Raw genomic sequence first — 25,195 nt, 5'->3', positions numbered from 1 at the left:
GTCAAGACCACCACGCGATGCTTAGCTCCTTCAAGCCAATGACGCCACTCCTCGAATGCCCACTTCATGGCTAGCAACTCTCGATTGCCAACATCATAATTTCGCTCAGCAGGCGAAAATTTCCTGGAAAAGAAGGCGCATGGTTTCATCACCGAGCAATCAGAACTTCTCTGCGACAAAACAGCCCCTACTCCAATTTCGGAAGCATCAACCTCGACCTGGAACGGAAGCGAAACATCTGGTTGGCACAACACAGGGGCAGAAGAAAAACGACGCTTCAACTCCTGAAAAGCTTCCACAGCAGCAGAAGACCAATTGACCACATCAGCACCCTTCTTGGTTAAATCAGTCAACGGTTTAGCAATGCTAGAAAAATTAGCGATGAAGCGACGATAAAAATTAGCAAAGCCCAGGAACTTCTGCAGACTCTTCAGAGATGTTGGCTGAGTCCAATCATAAATGGCCTGAACTTTAACAGGGTCCATCTCGATAGTAGAAGGAGAAAAAATGAACCCCAAAAATGAAATCTTCTGAACACCAAAGAGACACTTTGACCCCTTCACAAACAAAGAATTAGCACGCAGGACCTGGAACACCATTCTGACCTGCTTCACATGAGACTCCCAATCATCCGAGAAGACCAAAATATCATCCAAGTATACAATCAGGAATTTATCCAGGTACTCTCGGAAGATGTCATGCATAAAGGACTGAAACACTGATGGAGCATTAGAAAGTCCGAATGGCATAACCAGGTACTGAAAATGGCCTTCGGGCGTATTAAATGCTGTTTTCCATTCATCGCCCAGTTTAATACGCACAAGATTATACGCACCACGAAGATCTATCTTGGTGAACCAACTAGCCCCCTTAATCCGAGCAAACAAATCAGACAGCAGCGGCAAGGGGTACTGAAATTTGACCGTAATTTTATTTAGAAGGCGGTAATCAATACAAGGTCTCAGCGAACCATCCTTCTTGGCCACAAAAAAGAACCCTGCTCCCAATGGCGACGATGACGGGCAAATATGACCCTTCTCCAAAGACTCCTTCACGTAACTCCGCATAGCGGCGTGCTCAGGTACAGATAAATTAAACAGTCGACCCTTAGGAAACTTACTACCAGGAATCAAATCGATAGCACAATCACAATCCCTATGCGGAGGTAGGGCATTGGACTTGAGCTCATCGAATACATCCCGGTAATCAGACAAGAACTCTGGGACCTCAGAAGGGGTGGATGATGAGATAGACAGAGATGGAACATCACCATGTACCCCCTGACAACCCCAGCTGGATACAGAAATTGATTTCCAATCTAATACTGGGTTATGGACTTGTAGCCATGGCAACCCCAACACGACCACATCATGCAGATTATGCAACACAGGAGCCATGCACATGGTCAGCTGGGTCCAATACTGAGGCTTATTCTTGGCCAAAGGCGTAGCATCAATTCCTCTCAATGGAATAGGACACTGCAAGGGCTCCAAGACAAACCCACAGCGCCTAGCAAACTCCAAGTCCATCAAATTCAGGGCAGCGCCTGAATCCACAAATGCCATGACAGAATAGGAAGACAAAGAGCAGATCAAAGTAACGGACAAAAGAAATTTCGACTGTACCGTACCAATGGTGGCAGACCTAGCGAACCGCTTAGTGCGCTTAGGACAATCGGAGATAGCATGAGTGGGATCACCACAGTAGAAACACAGCCCGTTCTGACGTCTGTGTTCTTGCCTTTCAGCTCTAGTCAAAGTCCTATCGCACTGCATAGGCTCAGGTTCATGCTCAGATAATACCGCCAAATGGTGCACAGATTTACGCTCGCGCAAGCGTCGACCGATCTGAATGGCCAAAGACATAGACTCATTCAGACCAGCAGGCATAGGAAATTCCACCATGACATCCTTAAGGGCTTCAGAGAGACCCTTTCTGAAAATAGCTGCCAGCGCACATTCATTCCATTGAGTGAGCACGGACCAATTTCTAAACTTCTGACAATAAATCTCTATCTCATCCTGACCCTGACACAGAGCCAGCAAATTTTTCTCTGCCTGATCCACTGAATTAGTTTTGTCGTACAGCAATCCGAGCGCCAGAAAAAATGCATCAATATTACCTAATGCAGGATCTCCTGGCGCAAGGGAAAATGCCCAGTCTTGAGGGTCGCCACGTAATAAAGAAATAATGATCTTAACTTGTTGTACTGGGTCACCAGAGGAGCGGGGTTTCAAAGCCAGAAATAGTTTACAATTATTTTTAAAATTCAAAAACTTTGCTCTATCTCCAGAAAATAACTCAGGAATAGGAATCTTAGGTTCTAACATAGGATTCTGAACCACTAAATCTTGAATATTCTGTACATTTATAGCGAGATTATCCATCAAAGAGAACAGACCTTGAATGTCCATGTCCACACCTGTGTTCTGAACCACCCTGATGTAAAGGGGAAAAGAAAGGCAGAACACAGTGCAAAGAAAAAAAAAATGGTCTCAGAACTTCTCTTTTCCCTCTATTGAGAAGCATTAGTACTTTTGGCCTCCAGTACTGTTATGAACAGGTAATTCAGAACCACAATGGACATTGAAGTTCAGAGCACACAAAGTGACCTGACAATTACCAAAAACAAAGGACGAGCTCTGAGACGTGGGAACTGTGCTGACCGCAATCCCTAATCCTAACACACCACACTAGAGGTAGCCGTGGATTGCGCCTAATGCTCCCTATGCAACTCGGCACAGCCTGAGAAACTAACTAGCCCTGAAGATAGAAAAATAAGCCTACCTTGCCTCAGAGAAATTCCCCAAAGGAAAAGGCAGCCCCCCACATATAATGACTGTGAGTAAGATGAAAATACACACACAGAGATGAAATAGATTTAGCAAAGTGAGGCCCGACTTACTGAATAGACCGAGGATAGGAAAGATAGCTTTGCGGTCAACACAAAAACCTACAAACAACCACGCAGAGAGGCAAAAAGACCCTCCGCACCGACTAACGGTACGGAGGTGCTCCCTCTGCGTCTCAGAGCTTCCAGCAAGCAAGAAAAACCAATAAAGCAAGCTGGACAGAAAAAATAGCAAGCAAAAATAACACAAGCAAAACTTAGCTTATGCAAGATAGACAGGCCACAGGAACGAACCAGGAGGAAGCAAGACCAATACTAGAACATTGACTGGAGGCCAGGATCAAAGCACCAGGTGGAGTTAAATAGAGCAGCACCTAACGACTTAACCTCATCACCTGAGGAAGGAAACTCAGAAGCCGCAGTACCACTCTCATCCACCAAAGGAAGCTCCTAGACAGAACCAGCCGAAGTACCACTCTCGACCACAGGAGGGAGCTTGGCCACAGAATTCACAACAGCCGAGTGCAGTTGGACATCCCACCGCCACCACCATGACAACTGCTGCTCCTGCTTGGACCTCCTCCACTGACACCATGATGCAGCAGGACCCTGGCATGGCCTTCCGTACCGCCACCACCACGATGCAGCAGGACCCTGGCATGGCCTTACGCTCTACAAGCGCTATGGACTCTGGCATGGCTGCACGCTCTACAAGTGATTTGAAATCTGGCATGGCTGCACACTCTATGAGCACTATGGACTCTGGCAAGGCCGCACGCTCTATGAGCACTATGGACTCTGGCATGGCTGCACACTCTCCGAGCACTATGGCACTAGTTTCATTGCCCCTTCTCCTGCCAACGCTGCGTTGTCCACGGTTAGCCAGGCCTCAGTGCTTCACACCCCCCGTTTACATCACTCTACCCCAAGCTGGCGCAGTTAAATAAATTTTTTGGTTGTTAAAAAATAAATACAATTTGATTTGCCCCAATTATGTTTGGCTTATTGTGTCTTTCGCTGGCGGCAAAACACACTGTGCGCCTAATAAGAAACTTCGCTACACACTTAATTTTTGGGCCACATCATATCTCCAGTAGTTATAAAAAAAGACTGCAGCTTTGTGTGTCTTTAGTAGAAAGATATGAGGTGGGCCAAAAAATAATAGATGTATTATCTCCATAATCTCTTCTTTCTGCTTAGTCTGTGACTAGTGTTGCAGTCTGAAGAGAAAATGGCGGAAATACAGTGCAGAACTCTATAGAACAGGTCAGGTGTCAAAAAAATTCATTAGTTAGGACACCTGACCTGGTGAGTAGAGAACTGCCTTGTATAACCTCAATTTTCTCTTCTGTGTACATAATCTATTACACACAAATTGAAGGGACGATGGTGGTCACACACGGCATATCTATTCTCACCTGCACAGGTGTCAGAAATAGTGAATTCATGAGGCTGTTATATGTGCATCATGAATTCATTACTTAGGACACCTGACTTGATAAGTATAGATCTCTTTAATGTGACGGTCATTGTCTCTTCAGTCTGTGTCCAATGGATACAGCAGAACAGAATCAGGACGCAATTACGTCAACAAGCTTACCAATAAAGCAACATGGATGCCATAACACTAGCAGTATGTGGCCAGTGTTTTATATCAGTATTTGAAAGCCAAAACAAGGGGTGGAAAAATTAGAGGTAAATTATGATATTAACATAATAACTAGCACCTCTGCCTTTATCACCCATTCCTGGTTTTGGATTACAAATACTGATATTAAATACAGACCAAATACTGCTAGTTTTAGGACAGCCTTGGTTTGTAGAGGAAAAACATAGGAGACACGGTCAACACAACCAAAACTAAAGTTTATTAATGAGAAATATAATTATCATTTCAGAAAATTACTTGTACAGATCTAATTACAACAGGACATTTACACAACATTGTCCTGCCATGACACACGTCCAATATCTGAATCAAAAAAGGCAGCAAATTGGTCCCGCATGTGACCAACTGCTGCAGTTGACCGCAGCGGGTTATGCTGGAAATCGGGCAGTGGGTGTGCAACTGGTTCATCCATTTCAATGTTGGGTTGCTCCTTAGCTATTATATAATTGTGCAGAACCACACAGGCTTTGACCACCTCGTCGACTGTTTCCACTTTTAGATTTATGGCTGATGCAAGAATGCGCCATTTAGAGACTAGAATGCCAAAGGAACATTCTACTGTTCTTCGGGCCCTGGTCAGTCTGTAGTTAAAGATCCTTCTAGTGTGGTTCAAGTCCCGACTGGAATAGGGCTTCAGTAGGTTTTCACACATCTGAAAGGCCTCATCCCCAACCATAACAAATGGCATCGGTGGACCTTGAGTGTTGGGGAGAGGTTGTGGCAGGGAAAAATTGAAATTTTTGCCACATACACGGCGGCCCATATCCGAGTTCTTGAAAGTCTTGGAATCGTTGCCAAGCCCAAAAGCTTCAATGTCCACGGCGATACAGCGACAGTTCGCATCAGCTATTGCCATGAGCACAACAGAAATATATTTTTTATAGTTGAAATACTCCGATCCTGTTCTGGCAGGTTTGATAATGCGGATGTGCTTTCCATCCACCACTCCTAAACAGTTGGGGAAATCACACACATTCCAGAATTTTTCCGCAATTTCAAGCCACATGTCCAAGGTGGGTAGGGTTATAAACTCATCCCGGATTACATTCCACAAAGCCCGGCAGGTGTCCACAACTATTCCGGACACGGTGGATATTCCAAGTTCCAAGCCGGTATTGGAAGTGGAGGGATGATAAACTCTCTCCGGTTGCCAGAAATCTGTAAAAAAAACAAACCCCCAAAAAATTACAATCTATTCTATTTATGGTGTGGTTACGCTAAAGAAAGAAAGGAAAATACCCAAAACATACATGTCAGAAAACACAAAACTTGGACTGTCATTGGTTTAGATTTGGAACGTACCTTAACCCCTTAAGCCCCGAGGGTGGTTTGCACGTTAATGACCGGGCCAATTTTTACAATTCTGACCACTGTCCCTTTGTGAGGTTATAACTCTGGAACGCTTCAACAGATCCCAGTGATTCTGACATTGTTTTCTCGGGACATATTGTACTTCATGATAGTCGTAAAAATTCTTTGATAGTACCTGCGTTTGTTTGTGAAAAAAACGGAAATTTGGCGAAAATTATGAAAATTTTGCAATTTTCCAAATTTGAATATTTATGCAATTAAATCACAGAGATATATCACACAAAATACTTAATAAGTAACATTTCCCACATGTTTACTTTACATCAGCACAATTTTGGAACCAAAATTTTTTTTTGTTAGGGAGTTATAAGGGTTAAAAGTTGACCAGCAATTTCTCATTTTTACAACACCATTTTTTTTTTAGGGACCACATCTCATTTGAAGTCATTTTGAGGGGTCTATATGATAGAAAATACCCAAGTGTGACACCATTCTAAAAACTGCACCCCTTTAGGTGCTCATAACCATATTCAAGAAGTTTATTAACCCTTCTGGTGCTTCACAGGAATTTTTGGAATGTTTAAATAAAAATGAACATTTAACTTTTTTTCACAAAAAATTTATTTCAGCTCCAATTTGTTTTATTTTACCAAGGGTAACAGGAGAAAATGGACCACAAAAGTTGTTGAAAAATTTGTCCTGATTACACCGATACCCCATTTGTGGGGGTAAACCACTGTTTGGGCGCATGACAGAGCTCGGACGCGAAGGAGCGCCATTTGACTTTTCAATGCAAAATTGACTGGAATCGAGATGGGACACCATGTTGCGTTTGGAGAGCCCCTGATGTGCCTAAACATTGAAACCCCCCACAATTGACACCATTTTGGAAAGTAGACCCCCTAAGGAACTTATCTAGATGTGTGGTGAGCACTTTGACCCACCAAGTGTTTCACAGAAGTTTATAATGCAGAACCGTACAAATAAAAAAATCATATTTTTTCACAAAAATTATCTTTTCGCCCCCAATTTTTTACTTTCCCAAGGGTAAGAGAAGAAATTGAACACCAAAAGTTGTTGTACAATTTGTCCTGAGTACGCTGATACCCCATATGTGGGGGTAAACCACTGTTTGGGTGAATGGGAGAGCTCGGAAGGGAAGGAGCGCCGTTTGACTTTTCAATGCAAAATTGACAGGAATTGAGATGGGACACCATGTTGCGTTTGGAGAGCCACTGATGTGCCTAAACATTGAAACCCCCCACAAGTGACACCATTTTGGAAAGTAGACCCCCTAAGGAACTTATCTAGAGGTGTGGTGAGCACTTTGACCCACTAAGTGTTTCACAGACGTTTATAATGCAGAACCGTACAAATAAAAAATCATATTTTTTCACAAAAATTATCTTTTCGCCCCCAATTTTTTATTTTCCCAAGGGTAAGAGAAGAAATTGGACTCCAAAAATTCTTGTACAATTTGTCCTGAGTACGCTGATACCCCATATGTGGGTGTAAACCATTGTTTGGTGCATGGGAGGGCTCGGAAGGGAAGGAGCGCCATTTGGAATGCAGACTTAGATGGAATGGTCTGCAGGTGTCACATTGCATTTGCAGAGCCCCTAATGTACCTAAACAGTAGAAACCCCCCACAAGTGACCCCATATTGGAAACTAGACCCCCCAGGGAACTCATCTAGATGTGTTGTGAGAGCTTTGAACCCCCAAGTGTTTTACTACAGTTTGTAACGCAGAGCCGTGAAAATAAAAAAAAAAAAATTTCCCCCCAGAATTATTTTTTAGCCCCCAGTTTTGTATTTTCCCAAGGGTAAGAAGAGAAATTCGACCCTAAAAAATGTTGTCCAATTTGTCTTGAGTGCGCTGATACACCATATGTGGGGGGGAACCACTGTTTGGCCGCATGGGATGGTTCGGAAGGGAAGGAGCGCCATTTGGAATGCAGACTTAGATGGAATGGTCTGCAGGTGTCACATTGCGTTTGCAGAGCCCCTAATGTACCTAAACAGTAGAAACCCCCCACAAGTGACACCATATTGGAAACTAGACCCCCCAGGGAACTCATCTAGATGTGTTGTGAGAACTTTGAACCCCCAAGTGTTTCACTACAGTTTATAACGCAGAGCCTTGAAAATAAAAAATCTTTTTTTTCCCACAAAAAATATTTTTTAGCCCCCAGTTTTGTATTTTCCCGAGGGTAACAGGAGAAATTGGACCCCAAAAGTTGTTTTCCTATTTGTCCTGAGTACGCTGATTCCCCATATGTTGGGGTAAACCCCTGTTTGGGCACACGGGAGAGCTCGGAAGGGAAGGAGCACTGTTTTACTTTTTCAACGCAGAATTGGCTGGAATTGAGATCGGACGCCATGTCGCGTTTGGAGCCCCTGATGTGCCTAAACAGTGGAAACCCCCCAATTATAACTGAAACCCTAATCCAAACACACCCCTAACCCTAATCCCAACAGTAACCCTAACCACACCTCTAACCCTGACACACCCCTAACCCTAATCCCAACCCTATTCCCAACTGTAAATGTAATCTAAACCCTAACCGTAACTTTAGCCCCAACCCTAACCCTAACTTTAGCCCCAACCCTAACTGTGGCCCCAACCCAAACTGTGGCCCCAACCCTAACCCTAACCCTAGCCCTAACCCTAGCCCTAACCCTAACCCTAGCCCTAACCCTAGCCCTAACCCTAGCCCTAGCCCTAACCCTAACCCTAGCCCTAACCCTAGTCCTAACAATAACCCTAGCCCTAACCCTAACCCTAGCCCTAACCCTAACCCTAACCCTAGCCCTAACCCTAGCCCTAACCCTAATCCTAGCCCTAACCCTAATGGGAAAATGGAAATAAATACATTTTTTTAATTTTTTCCTAACTAAGGGGGTGATGAAGGGGGGTTTGATTTACTTTTATAGCGGGTTTTTTAGCGGATTTTTATGATTGGCAGCCGTCACACACTGAAAGATGCTTTTTATTGCAAAAAATATTTTTTGCGTTACCACATTTTGAGAGCTATAATTTTTCCATATTTTGGTCCACAGAGTCATGTGAGGTCTTGTTTTTTTGCGGGACGAGTTGACGTTTTTATTGGTAACATTTTCGGGCACGTGACATTTTTAGATCGCTTTTTATTACGATTTTTGTGAGGCAGAATGACCAAAAACCAGCTATTCATGAATTTCTTTTGGGGGAGGCGTTTATACCGTTCCGCGTTTGGTAAAATTGATAAAGCAGTTTTATTCTTCGGGTCAGTACGATTACAGCGATACCTCATTTAAATCTTTTTTTATGTTTTGGCGCTTTTATACGATAAACACTATTTTATAGAAAACATTATTATTTTTGCATCGCTTTATTCTCAGGACTATAACTTTTTTATTTTTTCGCTGATGATGCTGTATGGTGGCTCGTTTTTTGCGGGACAAGATGACGCTTTCAGCGGTACCATGTTTATTTATATCTGTCTTTTTGATCGTGTGTTATTCCACTTTTTGTTCGCCGGTATGATAATAAAGCGTTGTTTTTTGCCTCGTTTTTTTTTTTTTTTCTTACGGTGTTTACTGAAGGGGTTAACTAGTGGGCCAGTTTTATAGGTCGGGTCGTTACGGACGCGGCGATACTAAATATGTGTACTTTTATTGTTTTTTTATTATTTAGATAAAGAAATGTATTTATGGGAATAATATATATATTTTTTTCATTATTTAGGAATTTTTTTTTTATTTTTTTTACACATTTGGAATTTTTTTTTTACTTTTTTACTTTGTCCCAGGTGGGGACATCACAGATCAGTGATCTGACAGTTTGCACAGCACTCTGTCAGATCACTGATCTGACATGCAGCACTGCAGCATTCACAGTGCCTGCTCTGAGCAGGCTCTGTGAAGCCACCTCCCTCCCTGCTGGACCCGGATCCGCGGCCATCTTGGATCCGGGTCTGGAGCAGGCAGGGAGAGAGGTAAGACCCTCGCAGCAACGCGATCACATCGCATTGCTGCGGGGGGCTCAGGGAAGCCCGCAGGGAGCCCCCTCCCTGCGCGATGCTTCCCTGCACCGCCGGCACATCGCGATCATGTTTGATCGTGGTGTGCCGGGGGTTAATGTGCCAGGGGCGGTCTGTGACCGCTCCTGGAACATAGTGCCGGATGGCAGCTGCGATAGGCGATCGCCTATGACGCACTATCCCGTCGGTGGGAATTAAAGCCCACCCCACCTCGACGGGATAGTACGTCATATGGGATTAAGGGGTTAAGACTAATATTACTTTGGAGGTGAACTTTCCAATAGTGTGAGAAACTCATAAAGCGGTAGTTAGAGGTGAACAGATTTCCATAGGTTCTCATCTCAACAAACAACGCAAAAAGATAATGCATGATCTCTATGAAGAAATAGCTAAATTAGAAACACAACATAAAAGAACCTTGCTGTGTCAAAGCTTGGAGGCCCTGACGGCTAAAATATTGCAGCTAAAAGACTTGCTTAACAAGCAGTCTGCCAAACAGTGTCTTTGTTGGAGAAATCGCATGTACAGTTAGGTCCATATATATTTGGACAGAGACAACATTTTTCTAATTTTGGTTCTAGACATTACCACAATGAATTTTAAACAAAACAATTCAGATGCAGTTGAAGTTCAGACTTTCAGCTTTCATTTGAGGGTATCCACATTAAAATTGGATGAAGGGTTTAGGAGTTTCAGCTCCTTAACATGTGCCACCCTGTTTTTAAAGGGACCAAAAGGAATTGGACAATTGACTCCAAGGCTATTTCATTGACAGGTGTGGGCAAACCCTTCGTTATGTCATTCTCCATTGAGCAGATAAAAGGCCTGGAGTTGATTTGAGGTGTGGTGCTTGCATTTGGAAGGTTTTGCTGTGAAGTAAACATGCGGTCAAAGGAGCTCTCCATGCAGGTGAAACAAGCCATCCTTAAGCTGCGAAAACAGAAAAAAACCCATCCGAGAAATTGCTACAATATTAGGAGTGGAAAAATCTACAAGTTGGTACATCCCGAGAAAGAAAGAAAGCACTGGTGAACTCATCAATGCAAAAAGACCTGGGCGCCCACGGAAGACAACAGTGGTGGATGATCGCAGAATAATCTCCATGGTGAAGAGAAACCCCTTCACAACCGCCAACCAAGTGAACAACACTCTCCAGGAGGTAGGTGTATCAATATCCAAATCTACCATAAAGAGAAGACTGCATGAAAGTAAATACAGAGGGTTCACTGCACTGTGCAAGCCACTCATAAGCATCAAGAATAAAAAGGCTAGACTGGACTTTGCTAAAAAACATCTAAAAAAGCCAGCACAGTTCTGTAAGAACATTCTTTGGACAGATGAAACCAAGATCAACCTCTACCAGAATGATGGAAAGAGAAAAGTATGGTGAAGGCGTGGTACAGCTCATGATCCAAAGCATACCACATCATCGGTAGAACACGGCGGAGGCAGTGTGATGGCTTGGGCATGCATGGCTGCCAGTGGAACTGGGTCACTAGTGTTTATTGATGATGTGACACAGGACAGAAGCAGCCGAATGAATTCTGAGGTATTCAGAGCCGCCATACAGTGTGCTCAGATCCAGGCAAATGCAGCCAAACTGATTGGTCGTCGTTTCATACTACAGATGGACAATGACCCAAAACATAAAGCCAAAGCAACCCAAGAGATTATTAAAGCAAAGAAGTGGAATATTCTTGAATGGCCAAGTCAGTCACCTGATCTCAACCCAATTGAGCATGCATTTCACTTGTTAAAGACTAAACTTCAGACAGAAAGGCCCACAAACAAACCAACTGAAAACCACCGCAGTGAAGGCCTGGCAGATCATCAAAAAGGAGGAAACACAGCGTCTGGTGATGTCCATGAGTGCAAGTCTTCAGGCAGTCATTGCCAACAAAGGGTTTTCATCCAAGTACTAGAAATGAACATTTTATTTAAAATTATTGAATCTGTCCAATTACTATTGGTCCCTTTAAAAAGAGGGTGACACATGTTAAGGAGCTGAAACTCCTAAACCCTTCATCCAATTTTAATGTGGATACCCTCAAATGAAAGCTGAAAGGCTGAACTTCAACTGCATTTGAATTGTTTTGTTTAAAATTCATTGTGGTAATGTCTATAACCAAAATTAGATAAATGTTGTCTCTGTCCAAATATATATGGACCTAACTGTATGTACATGGCGATAAGGCCTCCAAGCTTATGATGTCGCTAATTTGAACAAGACAAGCCAAGACTTATATTCACTTGCTGAAAACCTCTAGTGGCCATAGTACATCAGACCTTAACCAAATCTCATCTAAATTTTTAAATTATTACTCGAACCTTTATAATTTACAACCAGACGAGTCTGACTTAGATAAGGCAAGAAAACGTGCAGAAATCCAGTCCTTTTTATGTGGCCTTAATCTGCCCAAACTTACTTTAGAACAACAAGAGTCCCTTACTAAACCCTTTACTCGAGGCGAGGTGCGATCAATTCTGTCAAACAGTACAACAGGGAAAGCTCCTGGACCCGATGGATTGCCTGTCATACTATAAAACTTTCTCTGAGACCCTTGAACCCCATTTTCTTAACTTGTGTGATGAAGTGCTCCGGGGCAATCCCTTTACCCCTCAATCCTTGGAAGCCCAAGCCACAAAGAGGGCAAGGATCCAGAACTCTGTAGTTATTATAGACCGATCTCCCTTCTGAATGTAGATCTCAAAATTTATGCTAGCATGCTTGCAAAACGCATTGTGGTACCTGATCTCACCATTCCAGGAAGGCTTCATTAGAGGTAGAGAGGGTAAAGGTACCGTCACATTTAGCTACGCTGCAGCAATATAGACAACGAGCCGATCGCTGCAGCATCGCTGTTTAGGTCGCTAGGAGACGTCAAACACCGGCAACAGCTGAACGATGCAGTAGCGATCCAGTGACGTACTTATCGTTCTCGCTGGTTGTTCGCTCCATGAAAAACCATTGCAGGCATCGTTGTTTTTGCTGTCAAACATGACGAATCACGCCAACCTGACGACCAAATAAAGTTCCAGACTTCTAGCTACGACCAGCGATGTCACAGCAGGATCCTGATCACTGCTGCGTGTCAAACACAACGAGATCGCTATCCAGGACGCTGCAACGTCACGGATCGCTGTCGTTCTCGTTGGAAAGTTGCTCAGTGTGAAGGTACCTTAAGGAAAACAACTAGAGAGTCCTCCATTTAATTCAATACTCTAATCTCCATAAGATACCATTAGTTCTTCTTGGCACTGATACATAGAAAGCGTTTGACAGAGTGGATTGGATCTTCCTTTAGGGCACTCTTGACTGTTTTAACTTTCCTCCTTCACTAACTGCGGCCATATTTCAAAAGTATTCCTAGCCGTCAGCTAAAATCAGACTTATTAATTTCCTTACCAAACCATTTGAGATTCATAATGGCACAAGACAGGGTTGTCCCCTCTCGCTGTTGTTATTCATAATGGTGATGGAGCCCCTAATCAAGGCTATTAATTTGAGCAAGGACGTAGAGGGAGTGAACATACAAGTAATATCCCATAAAACCATGGCCTTCGCTGATGATTTATTAATAACTTTGACTTGCCCCCATAGAGGCATACCCGCCCTTATGCGGATCCTGGAGAGATATGGCTCTCTTTCTAATGTCAAAATAAACTTAACCAAATCTGAAGCGTTAGGAATAAATATACCTGCTAGCACTTTAAACGGCTTCAAATCACAATTTCCCTTTCACTGGCCTGGCAACTATATAAAGTATCTTGGTATTAACCCCTTACCGACCTCCACCGTACTATTACTGCGGAGGTCAGTACCCCCGTTTTGATGCGGGCTGCGGAAGTGAGCCCGCATCAAAGCCGGGACATGTCAGCTGTTTTGAACAGCTGACATGTGCCCGCAATAGCGACGGGTGGAATCGCGATTCACCCGCTGCTATTAACTAGTTAAATGCCGCTGTCAAACGCTGACAGCAGCATTTAACCGACGCTTCCAGCCATCAGGCCGGAAATGAGCGCATCGCCGACCCCCGTCACATGAACTGGGGTCAGCGATGCATCGGCATAGCAACCAGATGTCTCCTTGAGACCTGTATGATGGCTGATGCTGGCTTCCTGTGAGTGCCACCCTGTGTGCTCAGCAAGCCTGTAATTCAGCTACATAGGAGCGATCTGATGATCGCTGCTATGTAGCAGAGCTGATCGAGTTGTGCCAGCTTCTAGCCTCCCATGGAGGCTATTGAAGCATGGCAAAAGTAAAAAAAAAGTAAAAAAAAAATATGAAAAACATAAAAAAATAAATAAAAGTTTAAATCACCCTCCTTTCGCCCCATTCAAAATAAAACAATAAAAAAAATCAAACCTACACATATTTGGTATTGCCACGTTCAGAATCGCCCGATCTATCAATAAAAAAAAGGATTAACCTGATCGCTAAATGGCGTAGCGAGAAAAAACGCCCGAATTAAAAACGCCCGAATTACATTTGTTTGGTCACCGCGACATTGCATTAACCCCTTCCCGACCTTTGACGCCACGTAGGCGTCATGAAAGTCGGTGCTATTCCGACCCATGACGCCTATGCGGCGTCATGGAAAGATCGCGTCCCTGCAGATCGGGTGAAAGGGTTAACTCCCATTTCACCCGATCTGCAGGGACAGGGGGAGTGGTAGTTTAGCCCAGGGGGGGTGGCTTCACCCCCTCGTGGCTACGATCGCTCTGATTGGCTGTTGAAAGTGAAACTGCCAATCAGAGCGATTTGTAATATTTCACCCATTATAACGGGTGAAATATTACAATCCAGCCATGGCCGATGCTGAAATATCATCGGCCATGGCTGGAAATACTAGTGTGCCCCCACCCCACCCCTCCGATCGCCCCCCCACCCCCCCGATCTGGCCGGTACACTGCTCCGGCTCCCCTCCGTCCAGTGCTCCGCTCCCCCCCGTGCTCGTGTCCGCTCCCCCCGTGCTCCAATCACCCCCCCGTGCTCCAATCACCCCCCCTGCACTCCGATCCACCCCCCCCGTGCTCCGTTCCACCCCCCCGTGCTCCATTCCAGCCCCCCGTGCTCCGTTCCACACCCCCCGCGCTCCGTTCCACCCCTCCCGCGCTCCGATTCCCCCCCCCCGTGCTCCGATCCCCCCCCCCCCGTGGTCCCCCCCCACCCTATCATACTTACCGATCCAGCCGTGGTCCCGTCCGTCTTCTCCCGGGCGCCGCCATCTTCCAAAATGGCGGGCGCATGCGCAGTGCGCCCGCCGAATCTGCCGGCAGGCAGATTCGTTCCAAAGTGCATTTTGATCACTGAGATATAATCTATCTCAGTGATCAAAATAAAAAAAAATAATAAATGACCCCCCCCCCCTTTGTCACCCCCATAGGTAGGGACAATAAAAAAATAAAGAATTTTTTTTTTCCACTAATGTTAGAATAGGGTTAGGGTTAGGGGTAGGGTTAGGGTTAGGGGTAGGGTTAGGGTTAGGGGTAGGGTTAGGGGTAGGGTTAGGGTTAGGGGTAGGGTTAGGGTTAGGGTTAAGGTTAGGGCTAGGGGTAGGGGTAGGGGTAGGGTTAGGGGTAGGGTTAGGGGTAGGGTTAGGGGTAGGGTTAGGGTTAGGGCTAGGGTTAGGGTTAGGAATGTGCACACGTATTCTGGTCCTCTGCGGATTTTTCCGCTGCGGATTTGATAAATCCGCAGTGCTAAACCGCTGCGGATTTATGGCGGATTTACCGCGTTTTTTTCTGCGCATTTCACTGCGGTTTTACAATTGCGATTTTCTATTGGAGCAGTTGTAAAAACGCTGCGGAATCCGCACAAAGAAGTGACATGCTGCGGAATGTAAACCGCTGCGTTTCCGTGCAGTTTTTCCGCAGCATGTGTACAGCGATTTTTGTTTCCCATAGGTTTACATTGAACTGTACACTCATGGGAAACTGCTGCGGATCCGCAGCGTGTGCACATACCTTTAGAATTAGGCTATGTGCACACGGTGCGGATTTGGCTGCGGATTCGCAGCAGTGTTCCATCAGGTTTACAGTACCATGTAAACATATGAAAAACCAAATCCGCTGTGCCCATGGTGCGGAAAATACCGCGCGGGAACGCTGCGTTGTATTTTCCGCAGCATGTCAATTCTTTGTGCGGATTCCGCAGCGTTTTACACCTGTTCCTCAATAGGAATCCGCAGGTGAAATCCGCACAAAAAACACTGGAAATCCGCGGAAAATCCGCAGGTAAAACGCAGTGCCTTTTACCCGCGGATTTTTAAAAAATGGTGCGAAAATATCTCACACGAATCCGCAACGTGGGCACATAGCCTTAGGGTTAGGGTTGGAATTAGGGTTGTGGTTATGGTTAGGGGTGTGTTGGGGTTAGGGTTGTGGTTAGGGGTGTGTTGCAGTTAGGGTTGTGTTTAGGGTTATGGCTACAGTTGGGATTAGGGTTAGGGGTGTGTTGGGGTTAGTGTTGGAGGTAGAATTGAGGGGTTACCACTGTTTAGGCACATCAGGGGTCTCCAAATGCAACATGGCGCCACCATTGATTCCAGCCAATCTCGTATTCAAAAAGTCAAATGGTGCTCCCTCACTTCCGAGCCCTGACGTGTGCCCAAACAGTGGTTTACCCCCACATATGGGGTACCAGCATACTCAGGACAAACTGCGCAACAATTACTGGGGTCCAATTTCTCCTGTTACCCTTGTGAATCTAAAAAAATGCTTGCTAAAACATAATTTTTGAGGAAAGAAAAATGATTTTTTATTTTCACGGCTCTGCGTTGTAAACGTCTGTGAAGCACTTGGGGGTTCAAAGTGCTCACCGCATATCTAGATAAGTTCCTTGGGGGGTCTAGTTTCTAAAATGGGGTCACTTGTGGGGGGGTCTCTACTGTTTAGGCACACCAGGGGCTCTGCAAACGCAACGTGACACCCGCAGACCATTCCATCAAAGTCTGCATTTCAAAAGTCACTACTTCCCTTCTGAGCCCCGACGTGTGCCCAAACAGTGGTTTACCCCCATATATGGGGTATCAGCGTACTCAGGAGAAACAGGACAACAACTTTTGGGGTCCAATTTCTCCTGTAACCCTTGGGAAAATAAAAAATTCTGGGCTAAATAATTATTTTTGAGGAAAGAAAACGTATTTATTATTTTCACGGCTCTGCATTATAAACTTCTATGAAGCACTTGGGGGTTCAAAGTGCTCACCACACATCTAGATAAGTTCCTTTCAGGGTCTAGTTTCCAAAATGGGGTCACTTGTGGGGGGTTTCTACTGTTTAGGCACATCAGGGGCTCTGCAAACGCAACGTGACGCCCGCAGAGCATTCCATCAAAGTCTGCATTTCAAAACGTCACTACTTCAATTCCAAGCCCCGGCATGTGCCCAAACAGTAGTTTACCCCCACATATGGGGTATCACCGTACTCAGGAGAAACTGGACAACAACTTTTGGGGTCAAATTTCTCCTGTTACCCTTGGGAAAATTAAAAAATTCTGGGCTAAATAATTATTTTTGAGGAAAGAAAACGTATTTATTATTTTCACGGCTCTGCATTATAAACTTCTATGAAGCACTTGGGGGTTCAAAGTGCTCACCACACATCTAGATAAGTTTCTTTGGGGGTCTAGTTTCCAAAATGGGGTCAATTGTGGGGGGTTTCTACTGTTAAGCCACATCAGGGGCTCTGCAAACGCAACGTGACGCCCACAGAGCATTCCATCAAAGTCTGCATTTCAAAACGTCACTACTTCACTTCCGAGCCCCGGCATGTGCCCAAACAGTGATTTACCCCCACATATGGGGTATCAGCGTACTCAGGAGAAACTGGACAACAACTTTTGGGGTCAAATTTCTCCTGTTACCCTTGGGAAAATAAAAAATTGCAGGCTAAAAGATCATTTTTGAGAAAATAATTTTTTTTTTTATTTTCATGGCTCTGCGTTATAAACTTCTGTGAAGCACTTGGGGGTTCAAAGTCCTCACCACACATCTAGATTAGTTCCTTTGGGGGTCTAGTTTCCAAAATGGTGTCATTTCTGGGGAATCTCCAATGTTTAAGCACACAGGGGCTCTCCAAACGTGACATGGTGTCCGCTAATGATTGGAGCTAATTTTCCATTTAAAAAGCCAAATGGCGTGCCATCCCTTCCGAGCCCTGCCGTGCACCCAAACAGTGGTTTACCCCCACATATGGGGTATCAGCGTACTCAGGACAAACTGGACAACAATATTTGGGGTCCAATTTCTCCCATTATCCTTGGCAAAATAGGAAATTCCAGGCTAAAAAATCATTTTTGAGGAAAGAAAAATTATTTTTTATTTTCATGGCTCTGCGTTATAAACTTCTGTGAAGCACCTGGGGGTTTAAAGTGCTCAATATGCATCTAGATAAGTTCCTTGGGGGGTCTAGTTTCCAAAATGGGGTCACTTGTGGGGGAGCTCCAATGTTTAGGCACACAGGGGGCTCTCCAAACGCGACATGGTGTCCGCTAACAATTGGAGCTAATTTTCCATTCAAAAAGTCAAATGGCGCGCCTTCCCTTCCGAGCCCTGCCGTGTGCCCAAACAGTGGTTTACCCCCACATATGAGGTATTGGCGTACTCGGGAGAAATTGCCCAACAAATTTTATGATCCATTTTATCCTACTGCCCATGTGAAAATGAAAAAATTGAGGCGAAAATAATTTTTTTGTGAAAAAAAAGTACTTTTTCATTTTTACAGATCAATTTGTGAAGCACCTGAGGGTTTAAAGTGCTCACTAGGCATCTAAATAAGTTCCTTGGGGGGTCTAGTTTCCAAAATGGGGTCACTTGTGGGGGAGCGCCAATGTTTAGGCACACAGGAGCTATCCAAACGCGACATGGTGTCCGCTAACGATGGAAATAATTTTTCATTCAAAAAGTCAAATGGCGCTCCTTCCCTTCCGAGCCTTACCATGTGCCCAAACAGTGGTTTACCCCCACATGTGAGGTATTGGTGTACTCAGGAGAAATTGCCCAACACATTTTAGGATCCATTTTATCCTGTTGCCCATGTGAAAATGAAAAAATTGAGGCTAAAAGAATTTTTTTGTGAAAAAAAAGTACTTTTTCATTTTTACGGATCAATTTGTGAAGCACCTGGGGGTTCAAAGTGCTCACTATGCATCTAGATAAGTTCCTTGGGGCGTCTAGTTTCCAAAATGGGGTCACTTGTGGGGGAGCTCCAATTTTTAGGCACACGGGGGCTCTCCAAACGTGACATGGTGTCCGCTAAAGAGTGGAGCCAATTTTTGATTCAAAAAGTCAAATGGCGCTCCTTCCCTTCCAAGCCCTGCCGTGCGCCCAAACAGTGGTTTACCCCCACATATGAGGTATCAGCGTACTCAGGACAAATTGGACAACAACTTTCGTGGTTCAGTTTCTCCTTTTACCATTGGGAAAATAAAAAAATTGTTGCTAAAAGATAATTTTTGTGACTAAAAAGTTAAATGTTCATTTTTTCCTTCCATGTTGCTTCTGCTGCTGTGAAGCACCTGAAGGGTTAATAAACTTCTTGAATGTGGTTTTGAGTACCTTGAGGGGTGCAGTTTTTAGAATGGTGTCACTTTTGGGTATTTTCAGCCATATAGACCCCTCAAACTGACTTCAAATGTGAGGTGGTCCCTAAAAAAAATGGTTTTGTAAATTTCGTTGTAAAAATGACAAATCGCTGGTCAAATTTTAACCCTTATAACTTCCTAACAAAAAAAATTTTGTTTCCAAAATTGTGCTGATGTAAAGTAAACATGTGGGAAATGTTATTTATTAACTATTTTGTGTCACATATCTCTCTGGTTTAACAGAATAAAAATTCAAAATGTGAAAATTGCGAAATTTTCAAAATTTTCGCCAAATTTCCGTGTTTATCACAAATAAATGCAGAATTTATTGACCTAAATTTACCACTAACATGAAGCCCAATATGTCACGAAAAAACAATCTCAGAACCGCTAGGATCCGTTGAAGCGTTCCTGAGTTATTACCTCATAAAGGGACACTGGTCAGAATTGCAAAAAACGGCAAGGTCTTTAAGGTCAAAATAGGCTGGGTCTTGAAGGGGTTAAAATGCAATAACGGGCGATCAAAAGAACGTATCTGCACCAAAATGGTATAATTTTGGTAAAAATGTCAGCTCGGCACGCAAAAAAAAATAAGCCCTCATCCAACCCCAGATCATGAAAAATAGAGATGCTGTGGGTATCGGAAAATGGCGCAATTTTTATTTTTTTTTTTGCAAAGTTTGGAATTTTTTTTCACCACTTAGATAAAAAAAGATTCTAGACATGTTTGGTGTCTATGAACTCGTAATGACCTGGAGAATCACAATAAATGGTCAGGTTTAGCATTTAGTGAACCTTGCAGAAAAGCCAAACAAAAATCAAGTGTGGGATTGCACTTTTTTGGGAATTTCACCGCACTTGGAATTTTTTTCCCATTTTCTAGTACATGACATGCTAAAACCAATGATGTTGTTCAAAAGTGCAACTTGTCCCACAAAAAACAAGCCCTCACATGGCCATATTGACGGAAAAATTAAAAAAGTTATGGCTCTGGGAAGGAGGGGAGCGAAAAACGAGAACGCAAAAACGGAAAAGGACTGCGTCTTGAAGGGGTTAAGATCATCCTATCAGGACATATTTAACTTAAATTATAAACCACTCCTTACCCTAATAGCAGACCATACAAAGAAGTGGAGGGCCCCATATCTTTCTTGGATGGGCAGAAAAAACCTAGTTAAAAGCATTCTCTTACCTAAACAAATTTATCTATTTCAAATGCTGCCTATAGAGCTGTCCAAGGCATTCCTGACCGAGTCATATGCTCTCTCTTTAACTACATATGGAATAAACATCGTTCAAAGCTTAACTCTCACACGCTATCTTTACCAAGGAGAAATAGAGGTATGGGAGCCCCCAATTTCCATTTCTACTATTCAGCCGCTATAATTTCAAGGATGGTTGATTGGGTCAGGATGATGACTAGAGAGAAACTCTGGCTCATTATAGAAGAGCAGATGTCTCCGATTCAGTTGCGATCTATTATCCTATCTTACATTACACCACTCAAAACTACTGTACCTTTCCAAACCTCCTTACTCGAGCAGCGGTCAGGTGCTGGAAATCTGTGGCACCCTACTTGTCTCCCTTTCCCTCCCCACTAACCAGGGTATCAGACATCATAGCCTTCAAACTAGCAAAACCTGCTTCGGCTGATAAGTCACCCCTGCTGGATCAGATATATAAGGAGGGGACCATTATTTCCTTTCAAGATACGAAGGAGCTCCCCAATATGTCCAATTACACCTTCATCCACCCTGAATCTCTCAGGAAGACATTGCGCCAAGTCATGATTAGTGGAGACTTAAGGCGACCGCCTTTGAAACCTTGTGCACTCAAACAAGAGAACCGAAAAAGGTGCTGTCACGGGGCAGAAATAGGAAAACAGGAGATGAGGAATCTGGGCCCCTGAACTGCCCCTCAGGCTAGGGGAAGCCCTGTCTTTCCTTAAATTGGGAGTACCTTTGAAGGTAGGGAGGCCCAAGTCACCGACCTGTCCCTGTCTCCTGTTAAACCCTGTACTAAACCCCCAACCCCCACCCCAGGGGGTGAACAGTGTAAACAGCACCACAAAGCAAATAAACAATATAAGAGTGAGGGGAACACGATACCAAAAGGGTAATGCACAAACTACAAAATAGCAAAACTCAGAACTTAGCTTGTGCACGCCGCTGCAAACTCCACAACAAAGATAATACAGCAACTGAGCTCCAAACACCAGACTTGGCTGACACCAGGGAGCTGCTACTGCACGGTTGGACTCCTGACAGGAACTATATAACCAACAGTCAGCTGATGCACCAGGTGACCTTATAAAGGATGGTGGGAGTGGTCACAAACATCAGCTGACCCAGCAGCAATGCAATGCAATAACACCAGCAGCCACCGGGGCGAGAAAACTGCATTAACCCCCAATGACCAGAAAGGAAAAAAGGTTTAAATCTGAGGGAAACCAGATCTGCCACAGATCCAAACATGGATCGTGACAGGTGCTTTCCGTCCTCTATAACGTGCTACTCATAAAATATATTCCCATGAAAAGAGCTTTTCTGCGGAAATGGGGAAATGGGAAAAAGAATTGGGCCACTCTTTTACTAATTCTCAAATTAACCTATTTTACAAATCTACATACGGTCCTTCACAATGTGTCAGAGCTCAAGAAAATAGCTACAAAATAATAACCCACTGGTACACAACTCCTCTCCTGCTGCATAACTGGTTCCCTACAACACCTGATATATGCTGGAGATGTGAAAAAGACAGAGGCTCATACCTTCATATTTGGTGGTCCTGTCCCATTATACAAAAATTTGGGAAAATAGTGTCTCAAACTTTAGATCAAGTGATACGTCTTCATATAAAACTAACACCCAAACACGTTCTCCTAAATCTTCCGACGGTCCCAAATAAACTTATATCTAGATTGGCCTCCTTCATTCTGACAGCTGGTAAGCTTCTAGTACCCACTGTATGGCGCACGTCTAATATTCCAAGTGAAAATCAGCTATTCCTTAAGATTGACCAACTGTATTATACTGAAGAACTAGCAGCGCTTTCCATACATAATTTTTCCTCCTTTACACGTGTCTGGAACTCCTGGGTAACTTTTAGGAACCTGTTGTGAATTCTGTTTTGGAACTCCCTCCTGTGGTCATGAATGGTACTTCGGCGAGTTCTGTCCATGGACTCCCTCTGGTGGCTGTGAGTGGAGCTGCTGGTTCTGAGGTTCCTTTCACAGGTGACCTGGGTTATTCTTAGGCTGGCTGTTCTATTTAACTCCACCCTGATCGTTTCTCCATGCCAACTGTCAATGTTCCAGTACTGGTTCAGTTCGCTCTTGGATCTTTCTGGTGACCTGTCTACTCCAGCAGAAGCTAAGTCCCTGCTAGTTTATTTTGTTGTTCTTGTCCAGCTTGCTAATATGATTCTGTCTGGCTAGCTGAAAGCTCTGGGAGGCAGAGTGGCAACCTCCGCACCGTGAGTCGGTGCGGGGGTCTTTTTGCACACTCTGCGTGGTCTTTTGTAGTTTTTTTGTGCTGACCGCAAAGTTACCTTTTCTATCCTCTGTCTGTTTAGGTAGTCTGGCCTCCCTTTGCTGAAACCTCTTTCATTCCTGTGTTTGTGTATTTCATCTTAACTCACAGTCATTATTTGTGGGGGGCTGCCTTTTCCTTTGGGGAATTTCTTTGAGGCAAGGTAGGCTTTACTTTCTATCTCTAGGGGAAGCTGGCCCTTAGGCTGTGTCGAGGCATCTAGGCCTGTTAGGTACGCTCCACGGCTATTTCTAGTGTGTGTGATAGGATTAGGGATTGCGGTCAGCAGAGTTCCCACTTCCCAGAGCTTGTCCTGTGAGTTTAACCATCAGGTCTTTCCGGGTGCTCCTAACCACCAGGTCCATAACAGGAACCTGGATAAATTTATATCCTTATGTGTGCCGGATTCCACACCTTGATTTCGGACATGACCGATGCACCAGCAAACCTATTTCGCTTCCATCTTCCCTCCCCCTCCCCCTTTCCATAACACCATCCTTCAGTTCCATTTACCCCTTTATGTGTTCTTTGTTTCTAGTTGGTTTCATAACTATCTAATGGCGACTTTTTGATCCCCAGAGCTTCAGCTAACCAACGTTATGTGGTTTATTTGTTAATATAAATAAAAAATCTTTCATTTTCTGTATTAATTATGTTTTGACGGAGGCACTTATTTCTTATTCCTGGCATTTTAGGTACTTTACTAGATGTCATTTATTCCTTTGAGACTTGAATGGCTTAAAAAAAAGTGAAATTTCTATGCCTCCACTATTTTTCGAGTTTACCCTAATTGGTTCTTTGTTTGCTGATGCCAACCATCTTATGATTCTTAATAAAACATTGAAAGCAAAACAAGAAAAACTAAATTAAGACTTTGGAGTGGCCTACTCAAAGTCCTGATCATAATCTAATTGAGGTGCTGTGGTATGATCTTGGGAAGGTGGTTCATGCTCGGAAACCCTCCAATGTGGCTGAATTACAACAATTCTGCACAGATGAGTAGTGTTGAGCGATACCTTCCGATATTTGAAAGTATCAGTATCGGATGGTATCGGCCGATACCGGCAAAATATCGGATCTCGCCGATACCGATACCTGATACCAATACAAGTCAATGGGACACAAATATCAGAATGTATCCTGGATGGTTCCCAGGGTCTGGAGGAGAGGAAACTCTCCTTCAGGCCCTGGGATCCATATTAATGTAAAAAATAAAGAATAAAAATAAAAAATATGGCTATTCTCACCCCTCGGACGAACCCTGGCTGTCACCGCTGTAAGCGTCCGCCTCCGTTCCTGAGAATGTAGTGAGTGAAGGACCTTCGATGACGTCGCAGTCAGGTGACCGGTCACCTGACCGCTCACGTGACCGCCCACCTGACCGCGACATCATCGAAGGTCCTTCACTCACTACATTCTCAGGAACGGAGGAGGACGCTTGCAGCGGTGACAGCCAGGGTTCGTCCGAGGGGTGAGTATAGCCATATTTTTTATTTTTATTCTTTATTTTTTACATTAATATGGAACCATACGCACCGCACACTCCGATTCCGATTTCCGATATCACAAAAATATCGGAACTCGGTATCGTAATTCCGATACAGCAAATATCGGCAGATACCCAATACTTGCAGTATCGGAATGCTCAACACTACAGATGAGTGGACCAAAAATCCTCCACAACATTGCAATAGACTCATTGCCAGTATTTCGCAACCACTTAATTGCAGTTGTTTCTGCAAAGGGTGGCCCAACAAGTTATTAGGGTTAGGGGTAATCAATTTTTCACACAGGGCCCAGTAGGTTTGAAATTCTTTTTCCATTAAAGATCTTCATTGAAAACCTGCATTTTGCATTTACTTGTGTAAACTTTGACTAATATTTAAATTTGTTTGATGATCTGAAACATTTAAGTGTGAAAAGCATGGAAAAGAATAAGAAATCAGGAAAGGGGCAAACACTTTTTCACACAACTGTACATCATACCTCCCAACTACAGAAGAGAAAGAGGGGCAAACCATGCAGCACGCCTTCAGCGCTGCTGCAAAATTTTGTCCACGTTCCCATGCCACACCCATTTACAATTTCTTTCTACCATGGCAGGAGGAGATGTTAGAGGGCCAGTGGTGGTGAAGGACATTCAGCAGATGCCCGAAACTGCAGGGCATAGACTCAAATCTGGGACTGTCCTGCGGTATCCATAATGTTTTGGTCTATGGATAAGC

The sequence above is a fragment of the Ranitomeya imitator genome, chromosome 6 (genome assembly GCF_032444005.1).
Source record: "Ranitomeya imitator isolate aRanImi1 chromosome 6, aRanImi1.pri, whole genome shotgun sequence".
NCBI lineage: Eukaryota > Metazoa > Chordata > Amphibia > Anura > Dendrobatidae > Ranitomeya > Ranitomeya imitator.
The sequence above is the reverse complement of the archived record's forward strand: the minus strand, read 5'-3'. Positions refer to the sequence as shown.